We start from the raw sequence: 14,891 nt of genomic DNA, 5'->3' as shown, positions 1-14,891 counted from the left end.
CAAGCCTCTTTTAAATGAGACGGCCCTCGTGGGACAAACGGAACGTAACATGGTTGCTATGACAGCACGCCACTCTTTAACAAACAGGAGCGCTTTGAATGAGAAGGGAACAAAGTGCCTTTAGAAGGGAATGTATGAGGTCAATTTTAGGAGAATTATAATGTAGAGAGAAAAGAAAATAGATTTTACATGTGTACTTTTAGTCTAATAATTTATTTTAATTGTATATTAATATAATTATACATAGTATATACTCTGCACCATCTAATGAGGCACTTCAACTTGGGAATTAACATTCCTTGCGTTTGAACATATTGTTTGGACATTTCCGTTGAAGAATTGTATGTTGTGAGTGTCCACGAAGGATACCTCGTGCATTTTCTGAATTCCTGTGAAAGAAGGTCGCATTCGAAGTGTCCTACTCGCTTTTCTGAAACAAGACAGCCTCGATGACGTATGCGGCCGACAAATTCCACCCCCGGAGGACGCATCCTTTCAAACTGCAATACCGAAGGCGGCATTTTCAGGACCAAAGTCCTAGTACCGCATTTCTAGGACCCAAGTTTTGGAGGACCGAAAAAAGTGTAGGCTATTTCCACAAATACAAACTACTTGTAGTTTTAAAGGTTTATTACACTCAAATACTACTTTGCTTATATACACTGTAAAAAAATTCCTGTAGAAATTACAGTAACTTACTGGCAGCTGTTTGCCAGTAACTTACTGTAAATTAAACTTACAGTAAAAATACTGTATTCATATTTACAGTACCATTTAACTTGCTGTAAATTTATTTACAGTATAGTGTATTTTTACTGTAAAACACAATGTTATGGTCTTTTCTCCAGTAATATATTTAATACAATACAAATATATTACTTTACACTTTGAAATTTACTGTTTTTGTTGTCCACTTTTACTATTTATTGTAAAACTGTACAAATTATTGTATTTCAACAGGTCTCAGTAGTAAAAACTAGTAAATAACTATAAAAAGAAACAACGAAAACTGTTTAATTTTTTATTTATTATTTATTTAATTGTTCAATTGTTATACATTAAATAACATTTTAATATTCTTGCAGATTGTAGTTTTCCAAAAACCTGCAGTAACATTTATACATAAAAGTTATATATTAAGAGCATTTTAAAACAATTCATTAACAGATCCAGTCATAAGAACAATCTTAAAAATTTACAAATTCAGAAAACTCCTTTGTAGAGTGTATTTGCTCTTAGTAGCTTAATAGTTTTGCCAGCTGAAATCCAGAAACTCCTTAATGAAGGAGGATACATGAGGGTTCAGGCCAGAGTTCTTCCTTTGCACCATCTTCCCACTTCTTTTACTGACCTGGAACTTTGAGGAGCACTTGCTGTTGTCAGGGTTAATCCTCACAATGAACCTTTACATAACAGAAAAAAAAATGTTAGATCATTTGATGTGTAAAAATGTTTTAAACATTGGTTAAGACAAAAATTGAACACACGTGTGCACCAAATACTCACAACACAACCAAATACAGAAACGCACTGCAAAAGTTCACAACACAATCAAATACAGAGACGCGCTGCAAATGGCACAGAACACAACGGAAATGTTTCCAGGAGACCCCAATAAGTGACGAACCCGGACAAACTTTTTTTTTTACAAAACATACAGAGATGACATGTTTATGACATACAACTTTGTATACAATATACAAAATGTAAAAAGAACACGAGGGTAAGATATTACTCTATACATCAGTAACATTGTAAAAAATTTTGTAATGTTAAGTTTAAATAAGTTTCATAGGTAAGAAATGTTAGGTAATGTAGGGTCCAAAGATGAGACAGCAATTTTTAAAGTTGAGACACAGATAAATAAAGCATATTATAAAAACTTTTTTGTATAAAATGTATTTATTTGCAACAGTTATTTTAACAGCAATAATAATACATGTCTGTCCTAAGAACAGGATACCATGCTGCGTTGTCATGGGAACATCCCAGGTGAAAATAATGAGGAAATTACGTTGGCTACATCCGAAATCGCCCCTAAACCCTCATTCACTAATCTCTTTGTTAGTCCACTAATACAGTTCACTTGAAGGTGTGAATGAAAATGAGTAAGTGAATTTGGACAGCCGTTAATCAGTACATCGGCTGTACACAGCCGGGTTCGTCACTTATTGGGGTCCCCTGAAAACATTTCCGTTGTGTTCTGTGCCATTTGCAGCCGCTTCTGTATTTGGTTGTGTTGTAAACTTTTGCAGTTCTGTATTTGGTTGTGTTGTGAGTATTTGGAGCACACGTGTGTTGTAAAACTGATGAAGATGTTTACTTAATTTGCGGTTGTTTTTTCTATTTGCATGTTTTCTTAAAGGGTTAGTTCACCCAAAAAAGCCTTTCGTTCATCTTCGGAACACAAATTAAGATATTTTTGATGAAATCTGAGAGCTGGATCACTCCTTCATATGCTGCTTGGTAATCGATATCTGCCATCCCAGAAAAGTTAGTAAAGACATTGTTAAAATAGTCCAAGTGACTACAGTGCCTCAACCTTAAAATTATCAAGCGACGAGAATACTTTTTGTGCGCAAAACCCCCCCAAAAATGTACAAATGTAATTCCGTGTGGGTCTCTGAGTAATTTCACGAGAGCAACACGACGCATGCGTGAGAACAGAAGATGACGCAGATGGGTCTCAATGTAGTGTTTAAAATGGTTCTAAAGTGTGCATTTCGGGATGTGTGAATCGTGAGAAACCAACGAGAAAATATAAAAGTGCCTTACCAATGCCACAAAATGAATGTTTTACCTTTCACACTTTCCCATCAAATGATCGTGAGTGTCATCTACTCAGTTCTCGTACATGCGTCGTGGCTCTAGTGAACTCATGTCAGAGGCCCACACAGAAGAAAATGAATAGTATTGTCGCTTGATAAACTTAAGGTTGAGCCACTGTAGTCACTTGGACTATTTTAAACATTGTCTTTAATAACTTTTCTGGGCCAGCAGAATGAAATTACATAGAAGCCTATGAAGGAGTGGGACAGATTTCTCAGATTTCATCAAAAATATCTTAATTTGTGATCTGAAGATGAATGAAAGTCTTACGGGGTTGGAACAACTTGAGGGCGAGTAATTATTGACAGAAGTTTCATATTTAGGTGAACTAACCCTTTAAGATGCAGCACGTTGAGCTCTCTTGGTCACCGTACTTAGCCACCTTCATGTCTTTCCAAACCTGTATGTTCTTCTTTCTTCAGTGGAACACAAAAGAATGTTGGTGACCCAACACTTTCTGTTCCTGTTGACTTCCATTATATGGACACAAAAAAAACAATGGAAGTCAACAGGAAACGAAAGTGTTGGGTCACCAACATTCTTCAAAATATCTTATTTTGTGTTCTGCTGAATATATAAGTGATGACAGAACTTGGGTGGATGATCCCTTTAATGTGTACCTAATATTATGTCATATTGCAAGATGTACTTACCTCTGAATGAACTCCAAAGTAGTGGCTGCTTCCACTTGGTACTCGATGTTAAGCACATAATAGCAACCGAAGAGAACAGCAAACGCAGAGGACAAATCTGGTAGGTCAGTGTCAGGAAAGAGAAATTTGCCTTCAATTGGCAGCATCCATTTTTTGCTGTGTAGAACTGAATCCCCTAAAAAAAATTAAAAATAGTAATTCATTAATTTATAATGTTTAACTTTGCAAAAACATTTAACATTTGGTTTTGGTGTCATTGACAATATGTAGATGGAGCTTTTCTCATTAGTCACCCTTGTTATTCAAAACTTATTTGAAGTGATGTTAAAGGGTTAGTTCACCCAAAAATGAAAATTCTGTCAGTAATTACACAACCTCACGTCGTTCCAAACCCGTAAGATCTTCATTCATCTTCGAACACAAATTAAGATATTTTTGATGAAATCCGAGATCTTTCTGACCCCTCCATAGACAGCAACGTCATTGCAACTTTCAAGGCTCAGAAAGGTAGGAAAGACATTGTTAAAATGAGTGGTGGTGGCGTAGTGGCTAAAGCGCAGGGCTGTTAATCAGAAGGTCGCTGGTTCGAACCCCACGGCCACCACCATTGTGCCCTTGAGCAAGGCACTTAACTCCAGGTTGCTCCGGGGATTGTCCCTGTAATAATTGCAATGTAAGTTGCTTTGGATAAAAGCGTCTGCCAAATGCATAAATGTAAATGTAAAATAGTCCATGTGAATCCAGAATTTATTCAACAATTTCTTCTTGTCTGTGTCAGTCTCCTACACTGTTTACGTTGTAAATACAGCACTTCCGGGTTCTACATCAGAACGCCGGCTCACCATTGGCTTGCTTCTGCGTCAGCATCACACGCATGTGTTGTGGTGCCCAAATGAACAGCGTCGACCAATAGTGAGGCGGTGTTCTAACGTAGAACCCGGAAGTGCTGTATTTACAACGTAAACAGCGTGTGTTCCGAAGATGAACGAAGATCTTACGGGTTTGGTACGACATGAGGGTGAGTAATTACTGACAGAATTTTCATTTTTGGGTGAACTATCCCTTTAAATGACGACTTCACTCGAAAATATTTTTTACAGCCAGTAATCGGACATTAAATTTTTTTGCCATCTCGAATATGCCATTTTAGATGTTCACAAAGACTGGCGAATTTGGTCGACACGAATGTACAGCCTTCAACGCTGCATCTAGAATGCAGATCATGTGGTTCAGATCTGTTCGGTTTTTTTGCGGCCTTTCTGCGTTTGCGGTAAATGTGAGACTGAAGTGCGGAGAGCCTTTGGAAAGTGCATGGGCATTCGGGAACTGCACACGAAAACCTGAAGTTCGTCGTGTTTTTATGCCCTCTGGCATGATTAATAAAGGCGTATAATGTCTCCACAGAGACGCCACAGTGTTTGCACACGAACATTGCGGGTGCATTTATATGTCAGTTAACGCCAAGCGATTATATAGCGGGAAAAACGACTGACTTTAAAGTTAAACTAATACACAAAAGCGTTATTTTTCGGCGAACAGTTCACATGAACACTCACCTGCTCCTGACGTGGTCAAACCCAAGGCAGAGACCCGTTAATGTCCACATATGACGGTAAAACGTTCAGAAAAGGGAAAGAAAAGGAAGAAATATGAATGTTTGCACAGAGTGTTGGTAACTCTCTAGTAAGCTCTCTCCACAGCATAAAGTGTGAGGTGACTGAGGTGGCAGCGTTTTTTCTTTTATTGTTTTTTATTTAAATAGTTTTAGTTAAACCAAAAATATAAAATATGTTAAATAAAAGCAGGAATATTTGTACACACCTTTGCTTGCATCTGTGTCTTCGTTTTCTTCTTTCTCCAGGCGGGAAATAAAAGCTTTTCTGTGAATGGTCAGGTTTCACGCTCGTTTTTTTCCCCCACTGTATTTCGATTTACAGTAAATGAAAAATACTGTATTTTAGTGGCGCCAAGGGGATATTTCCCACAATGCAACTTTAAAATACAGTAACATGCTGTATAACTGTCCTACAGTAAAATACAGTTCATTTTACAGTTAAATACTGTGTAATTTACAGAAATTTCTAACAGTGTACAGTACTATGGCCTTTTCAGACACTAGATCTCAACCACATATTTTAAAGTACAGAGGCAAGACACAAGGATGACTCTGGGGGCAGATTCAAGATTGTGTTTATTTTATAACAATTGAACACACACACGGACACACACAAATCCATTTGTTCATCAGCTGTCTTCACCAACTCCTGAGAGTGAAAGACAGAGTGAGAGAGAGAAGTGAATGAAATAAGGAAAATGTTCTTGAACATGTTCAAATTAGTCATTTTACATTTCATATTTAAGAGTTTATGTGACCACACACATTATATACTATACATACATAATTAATATATATCAATCTTCGTGCCAATTAATGTTCATATTACTGTAATTGTGTATTGTTCAAAGATTTGGAAAAATGTTATTTTGATGCTTTGGGAACACTGTTTCTTGAAACGTTCATGTCAATAATGCCCCTCTGAATTGAGAAAAAAAATTAATAGAGAGAGATGCAAGAAATAGCAATGACATGTTATTGACATGACTTTTCCTGACCCTTAAATATTTAAAGGCCAGATTGTAAAGTATGTAGCAGTACTACCTACCAAATGAGTGTTCTCCCTTCTTTCCTCAATTGTTTGTGTATCTGTGGTAGGGCTCTACTACGGCGCATCCCTCCTCCTTCCCGGGTTTTCGGCACAAGTGTAAGGGGGTTCATGGAAAGGAGGAGCCGAGAACCGGCTTGGCAATATAAATAATAGTTTAATATTGCATGCACGTCAGACAGCTGTCTGTAAATCTCTCTCTGTCGCAATGCTGTATTGAGGGCTAATTAGCCTGATTAGGGGCCAGGTGTGCAGAATCACGACCCGGCCCCGCCCTCTGCCCTACCACATTATCCCTCTATTAAATTCCTCCACTTCACTGAAATAGTAAATGAAGAACATAATCACTGCTGGGTTAACAGCCCTTGTTGAATCTTTACTGTGAGTTAGTGTATAATGATGAAAAATGTGAATATTGTCAAATTACCACCAAATACTGTTCAGCTCCCTGTGACTGTACAATAAAGTCCATGATTCTTTTCCTCTGCAGTGTAGGCAATGACAGCCTGCATGTGGATGTGGTATGTTACCCAGATTAGCCTCATCATGCCTGCCTCCATCCCATGTTGATGTTTGGAATTCCACCTCCTCTGTACACCGGACTTTCCTGAACAGCTCATGGTGTGTCTGAAAGAAGTGCCATTTTGCAATATACTTGTGTTGGCATGATCTCTTTGTCCTTGCACAAGGACAGTGCCATGAATTCTTTTTTGTGTCATATGACACAATGACTCTTCCTAAACTACTGTAATATGAAACAGTTGGCTCATATGTGGATATGTATTTTTTGGACTGAGGGTTTCCAATTTGGGAGTATACATACAGAGGTATATGGTTGGCGTTGGCAAGGTTTTGCGAATCAAGGCAGACCTTTTTTTATCCTTGCCAAACCACTGGCTGTTCACCATCTCATTAAGTGTTTCTTCACTAAGTACAGGCATAGGATGTGAAGTAAGTTAATTATTTTATGTGTACGCATTGATATGCTTTCAACCCACTCCTCCATGCCAACTCTATGTTCACCTGGCACTCAGCAGATTCACAGAAAACGTGTTGATTTTCCCCCCAAACTTTATTTTGAATGTGCAGAGGTGTACTGGTACCGTGAAAAGATTTGCAAACAGTATAAACTCCATTCTCTGGATCTATGCATTCACTCCGAATTTGGGAACTTGCTGTAATGTCCGTATGTTTTCCTGTGTGTTTCCTTTCTATGTGCCTTTTCATATTCTGTTCATGCGAAGCTGGCATATGGGACATTTTTTTATGCAGTACTGGCTTCACACGGATCCTTTGCATTTGTGTACTTGGGGTGGCTGGCACAGTGAAGGTTATTGGAGCTGGGATGGTAGAAGTTGTTGGAGCTGGGATGGTGGTGGTTATGACAGGATGCTCACCCTTGCCAAAAGACAAATGCTTCATGAAGTCCTGTTTACAAAACAGCATTGACTGACAGTGGATGCAATGGTAATGCCACTGTGGTCGACAATCTAATCCACATCAGTGAATGTATACCCTAAAACATAAGAACATTGGACTGTCGTATTATTATGATCATCAGTGTAAATTATGAATTCCCAAAATCTGAATAAAGACTATGGTTACCAAAAACAAAACATAAAGGCAGTTGTTTGGATTCATTCCTCAAATGGAATTGATCATAACATTCAGGCTGCTTTTCATGCATAGACATATTATAACTCAATTTGCATTTCCCGAGAGAATGTTTGCAAACCTTACCTTTGTGGAGAATTGCACGGTTGAAATGGCTCTATAAATGGGTTTGACTTTGCTCAATTTTGTTGGGTGAAACAAAGCTGAACTGCAGAACGGGCAGTGGAAGTCCTTGACGCATGTGGTGCATTTCTTGAGTTCGGGCAAGGATCTCCCTTCTTGGATTGTTATGTGTTTCTTGAAAAAGAGAGAGCCCAATTGGTCAAATTAAAAAGTTAATTTCATAATCATTAATAGACATAAATTAGGCCTAAGCTAGTACTTGACCAAGATATATATTTTTTTATCTTCTGTCATACTATTGCCTACATTGAGCTAAATCTGTGTCCTTGAAATCACTTCATACCAGTGACGTGCGGTGATGTCTTAAAGAGGCTAGGCAGTGAGTTATGAAAGCCAGATTACCTGATGTATTGTTTAAGCTAATAATACGTAATAACAGTGAACGTTACGCACAAGCGCGGCATATCAAGAAATGTACAAATCAGGATGTATAAAGTGTACTCTCTCTCTCTCTCTCTCTCTCACACACAGACACACACACACAAGCGCGTAAACAGTGAACGTTACGCACAAGCGCGGCATATCAAGAAATGTACAAATCAGGATGTATATCGTGTATTCTCTCTCTCTCTCTCTCTCTCTCTCTCTCTCTCTCTCTCTCTCTCTCTCGCACACACACACACACACACACACACACACAAGCGCACAGCCACATAGCCAATCTTTTCTTACATACCAATCAGTTTGAAATGATCGGATAATTTTTGGGCCCTTTTGCTGTACTAGTCCATCTAAGGCTGGCGTAGACCTCCCTCTTGCAATTAACTCATATTTGGAATTAAAATCGAGCTTGGAAAAATGTCTTAATTCCGTGATTACAGCCGGTGCTGTCATTTTGATTTTGAATTTGGCGGGATTAGGCATGTACGCTAGCTGTTGTGTAATGACGTTAGCTACGCAAATGTCCAGGAATATCTCGATTTTAATTGGTCCATGTCTGATACGTAACGGAGATGATTACGGGCATAACATATTTACGTCAAAAGGCACAGCAGATTTGTGCTTTTTGCCGTACATGTTAAAGAATACAGGATCGAAGTGCGCATGCGCAACATGGGTTTTCCGCTTGTCGTCTGCAATGAATGGACCGTAAAAGCACTGCTTATTCTACCATTTGTTTTTAGTTGATTATGCGTAACTGCTACATTTGTCATCATAACGTCTAAACAATTGGAATAACACACATATTGCATATATAAAAATCACAAGAATAAAAAGTAAAAATATAAATACAAGTTTATTATTTAATAAACATTTTATTTTTGAATTTTGGCAGGGTAGGCAGTGCCTAGTTTGCCTACCCAGACCGCACGTCAGTGCTTCATACTATACAGTACATGACATGATCTAACATTATAACATAATAGTCAATTACTATGCAGGCCTTTCTGTACTTTCTGACTATTAAAAATATCAAATGTCTCATTCAGCATTACAAAAACTATGTCAAAATGAAGAGACGTGCTGATAACATGTAATGTGGGGTAAATGGGCAATATGCACAGTTTAAATATTAAGATTATTTTAATTTAATTAAAATGGCAAAACAATGAAAACAAGCTTTCAAAATGAAGACATAGCATTTACTGTAGCTGACAGACACATCATATCGACATGCTTATATCATATTTTTCAGTTTAATGTGCTGGATAATTTATTATCATAGTCATTAAGTCCACACATAGTTGGAGCTTGCTAGTTGCACTACAGTTTCATTAAATAAATATGCTAACAGTTTGTTTTACAGCATTAGAAGCTAATATATGATGGTTTCTATATAGTGCATTTTAGACTATAGTTAGCAACTCTCGGTCACTTCGGCTACGTTAACTTTGCTGTCCAATTCAATGCATCACACTTGTTTTCAATGTTAAACAAATAAAAATGTATTCACATTTGGTACTGACACTGACTGCTGTCTATCTTCTATGTTGCCAGAAAAAAATGTGGTCACTGGTCCTCTAATTCAGTTGGTGGCGTAACTTAAAAGCTAGGGTCCTAGAAATGCGGTTCTAGGACCGTAGTCACGAAAAAGCAGCCTCTGGTATTGCAGGAACATGCTACTCGAGCCATAATAACAAGTACAGTGGTTCATAAAGGAATAGTTTACTCAAAAATAAAAATTATTTCATTTACTCACTCTTGTTCCATCTCAAATGTGTATGACTTTCATTGTTCTGAAGAACACAAATGAGGATTTTTAGAAGAATATTTTAGCTATGTTGGTCCATGCAATTCCAATGAATGGTGAGCCAGAAATCAGAAGCTCCAATAAGCACATAAAGGCAGCATAAAAGTGATCCATATGACTCCAGTGGTGAAATCCATGTTTTCAGAAGTGATATGATAGCTGTGGGTGAGAAACAAATCAATATTTAAGTAAATTTTTTCCCTTGTTTTTTGACAATTAATATTCTTCATGCATATCACCACCTACTAGTTGGGGCTGGTCAAAGGTGTAGATTTATATTAAAAGAGGACTTAAATATAGCTTCTGAAGACATGGACTTAACCACTGGAGTCTTATGGATTACTTTTATGCCGCATTATGTGCTTTTTTGAGCTTCAAATTTCTAGCCAGTATTCACTTGCATTGTATGGAACTACAGATTATACATTGTACATCAAGTGCTGACTCAACACAGTACCAAAGAGGTTTATCAAACATCCTTAAAATCAAACATTTTAAATGTAAAGATGTTTTCTGAAATCTATTAGAAAAGAGTGGCTCTATGCTCTCACTATTTTTTTTTACTATAGTTTGGAATGGGATACTACCATACCAATGCAAAATTATTAACTTAGGCTGATTATGATTTTGTGTACACAAACATCATCCATTAGAGTTTGACTGGATGTGCAGTATTTTATGTCAATATAAAAAGATATGGAAAGCATTTTCTCCTCTGTTTTAAAAGATGGTACGCCTATTTATTTTGTTTAACCATTTTTTCTTGCATGTGTCTCTTTGGCAAAAAAAAAACTAATAAACAAAACAAAAGGGTTATACTGTGTCAAATGTAATCTGTGCAGATTCTCTTTAACAATATCCCATATCAGTATTATATTCCTCTGTTAATCTAAGGCATTATAGACTAAATTAATTTTCTCACAGTCTAGTTTGAAAAAGAAAGGCCTACTGAGTCCAAGTTACTGTTTGTAGTTTTGTGCTAATAGTAGATTTTCAGGATCAGACAGCTGATTATGTTATGATCCCTAACAGGTTGTGATGAGGTCTTCATGTTGTTTTTCCATCTCCCATCAAAAACTAGTCCAGTTACTGTATGCACCACACATATTGCTTATAATTCTGACTAAACAGCTCTTTCTTGGTATGATCTCACCACAGAATCCTTTCCCACATCATAACTAGTGCACTATTATGGTTTTCATCTAACCCTAGATGTACTTTCACATAGTTCTTTTTGAATAATAGCTTCATCTTTATCACCCTCTTGGTGGTGTTTGCAGAAATCTCACTCACAAGTCTCCTTTTTGGCATGAGCATTTGTGAGATGACCTTTTCTGCACAGCGTCTTCATCGTATAATGTGTCTTCCACTTCCTGGTAATTGAATCGTGGTAATTAAGCTCAAAATTCTAAGAATTCTCTTTTGTTTTCACAGCTGTCCTTCAGATTTACAGAATGAATATTGATCCTTTAACGTTTTGGTTTTTATTCAGAAAATAACTTCTGCAACACAAGGACATGCATATGCATGCAGCAAATGTATCATCTTAACAAAAGGAAAGGAAACACCACAAACAATTTCTACTAATGAAATGAGAGAAGCTGACTAAAATAACAAATCTCAGATAGGCGTTTCTGTGGTTTACCAAACATTGTGTTGTTACTTTGATCTGTACTCAGCCATGGGTTTTTAACTCACAAAGATTGGGGTTAGAAATCCGAATTAGGAGGCTGGTCCCAGATCAGCAAAAAATGACAACATCGTCCCAGGATTGTTTTTGGTGCTTGTGTCATAATTGTTTAGGAGCAGTGGGTGCTGAATAACTGCTGTCATGTCAAATATATCAGCAGCTCTCTTCTTGTCTTCTGCACACGCTAAGATAGAAATGTCCCGCAGTTACAGCACTTTGACCTTACTGTGGGCAAGGAGGAATAACAAAGCTGAGGATTTAAGTATAAGACAGGCATGTGACAGGAGCTGGCTGAGCCATGCTGGGTAGATACAGGGGCGTAGATTCCAGGGGCACAGCTTCCTCTTGCTCAGCCATTACAAATGATTGCAGCATGCCACACAAATCCACACAGCTGGAGCATACCTGGTCACATCCTCGTCAAAATGCTTTTGGGAGGATTATTTAAAAAGCACCCAGAGGTCATATTTTCCATCCCTGATTCTGCTTGATTGCAGCCTGATTGAGAGAGATAGAGAGAGAAGGACAGAGAGAATTAAATGAGGTGAACAAGATTTTGCAACCAATACAAATTATCTGTGAAGTGAATCAATAATGTATCTCCTTTGATATCATCAATCAATTTCGATTTTCTCAAGAAAATGTGAGTGGTGCTTGCCCATGCAAAACTTGCTGCCATGATGCTAGAGTGCTGAGGGTGGTTGCCAGGACATTGCTATGTGGTTGCTTAAGTGTTCTGGGTAATTTTTAGCAAATTGCTATGCAGTTGCCAGGGTGTTCAGTGTGGTTTCTAGAGGGTTGCTTACTGGCTGAAGTCAAAAGAAGCAACCCAATGTCTCTATGATACTGAGTCTATATGATATGTCTCAACATACTATATGTCTCAAACCCCTTCAGTAAATAGCCACACCAGTGTAAATCGATGGTATTTTTTGCCTGTTTTATCAGACTGATCAAACAGTGAAATGGGCAACAGTAGGTCACAATTTCACTGCTAAAATCGGTTTGTGCTTACTTCTAATCACTGCCCCCTCCCAACTCCCAACCCCCCAGAGACTGAAGAAGGAAGTGTTTTTGAATGTTTGGGAGCAATTTTGGGGCGAAATGTCCACAGAGTGTTGCCAAAAGTAAGTTGTATTTTTAGCTGTTAATGATGTAATACAGTCAACAAGAATGCATATTTTATTAACTCTACCTCCTAACCCAAACCCCAACCCTAAACCTAACCATCAGTGGAGGAAAAGTTATTTTTTTTAATTAAAAATGCTCACCATTGTTTATATGTACGTATAGTCCATAGGACTAGAATCTGTGTCAGTAGCACTAAGTGGGAATGTCTTCACATTGAAGTGGCGCTTGTCAGTAATTAAGCTGAATAGGGTTGATAGCAGCTCTAATGAATATTCAGAAGCAACATGTCGATTTCCTGTGTGATTAAGCTAGTTTATTGTCCTGATTTGGTATTGTTCATGTCCATAGCATTGAATGTGCAGGACAAATTACATGCCAAAGTTTATTACTTAGGGTATTTATTTATTTTAAATCCCATTGATTTGAAGCATGGATCATTAGTGCTATACATCTGTACAACTTTAAGGAAGACTGTTAAGTGTCTGTTCCACTAACAGGATGAACAATGATAAGATAGTCTGAGAGTTTTAAATCAGTTTGAGGAATGTCTTCCTGACAAGGTACAACTATTAGTTATCCATTTGATGAATTTGTTCCTCCTATGCATAGGTTTTAGGTGTCTGCATACAAAGGACATAGCAGCAGTGTGCAAATGGAAAATGGGATTTGCAAAATGTGGGGGACTGGAGCATTATAAATCTCAAGTGACTGATGGGCTCCACTCTGTTAATTGTGAAGGTTTCCATAGTGCAGCGTATGGAGGATGTCAAGTACAATTGAAAGCATAGGACGTACAAAAATATACAGAAAGTTTCATGAGTGGAGGCACTGCAGGCTTGTGGGAATAGAAATGACAGGGGAAATATTTTGACAGGGTGTGTGTGGGATGGAGACACAGGCTCTAATGTCACTGCAGTGCAACTATCAGTCTTCTGTAACAGAGAAACTGTTAGTGGTGAAAAATTCTTGGCCATATCATCAATATCATAAATATAATTACATTGGTACAAAGTAGATCCACTGAGATGAAAGCTATTTTGACAGCAGCTTCAGAGTTTTTAGAGATTACAGGGTCTCTGTTAAAATTATTCATGATAAAATGCACATACTGTCAATCTCATGAAGTTTCACAGTAGCAGGGTATAAATATACATAGGCCTATATATCCCTTAGAGTTTAATTTAGAAATATAATGTCTTGTTTGGCTCTATTGAAAAAAGGGGGGAATTTCATACAAAATTATGCAAAGATTAAGAGTGATTCTTTTGAAAATGAATTTCTATGACTGGGATTTTGGATGCCATACGAGGAACGGACGTGTAGATGACGAGCTCTGCGCACTTTGCTAGTTTTTTTTTATATTTTTGTGTTATAATACTGTGATATTTGTTACACAATGCTACATATTTGCTCTTTGAGGTCAATATGTCAAATAGTTCTAAATCTTTGGGCTCTGGAGATCTCAGTTTTTTAGGTATTTACAACTGTGCCAACTGCTTTGTACTGTTTTTGGGAGTAGCATATATCCCCTAAAGCGGAAGACACTCTGGGAGTGGTGATTATGAAAAAGGCCATGAGGCATCAGTGTATTACTCCCTGCCAATTCAGAGTCTGGGGACGGAGTTTTAATTTATATCAAGAGATTATGGGAGAAAGATTTAAACTTGGTATTGGAAGAGGGAGTGTGGGCTAGGATCCTAAAAAGCATCAGGTATGCATCTAGAGATGCAAGGGTCCGTCTGATGCCATTTAAGATTTTGCATTGGTTCTACTGGACACCCTCTAGATTGCAGAGGCTTGGTCTTAAAGACTCACCCACCTGCTGGAGATGCCAGTCAGAAGACAGGGACACAACCCATCTTTTTTGGGGTTGTGTTAAGATTCAGGAATTTTGGTTGAGGGTTCTGTGCTTTGTGTGTGACGTACTGGACGCTCAC

This window comes from Xyrauchen texanus, chromosome 4, assembly GCF_025860055.1.
Source record: "Xyrauchen texanus isolate HMW12.3.18 chromosome 4, RBS_HiC_50CHRs, whole genome shotgun sequence".
Taxonomy (NCBI): domain Eukaryota; kingdom Metazoa; phylum Chordata; class Actinopteri; order Cypriniformes; family Catostomidae; genus Xyrauchen; species Xyrauchen texanus.
Note: the sequence above shows the minus strand (reverse complement) of the source record.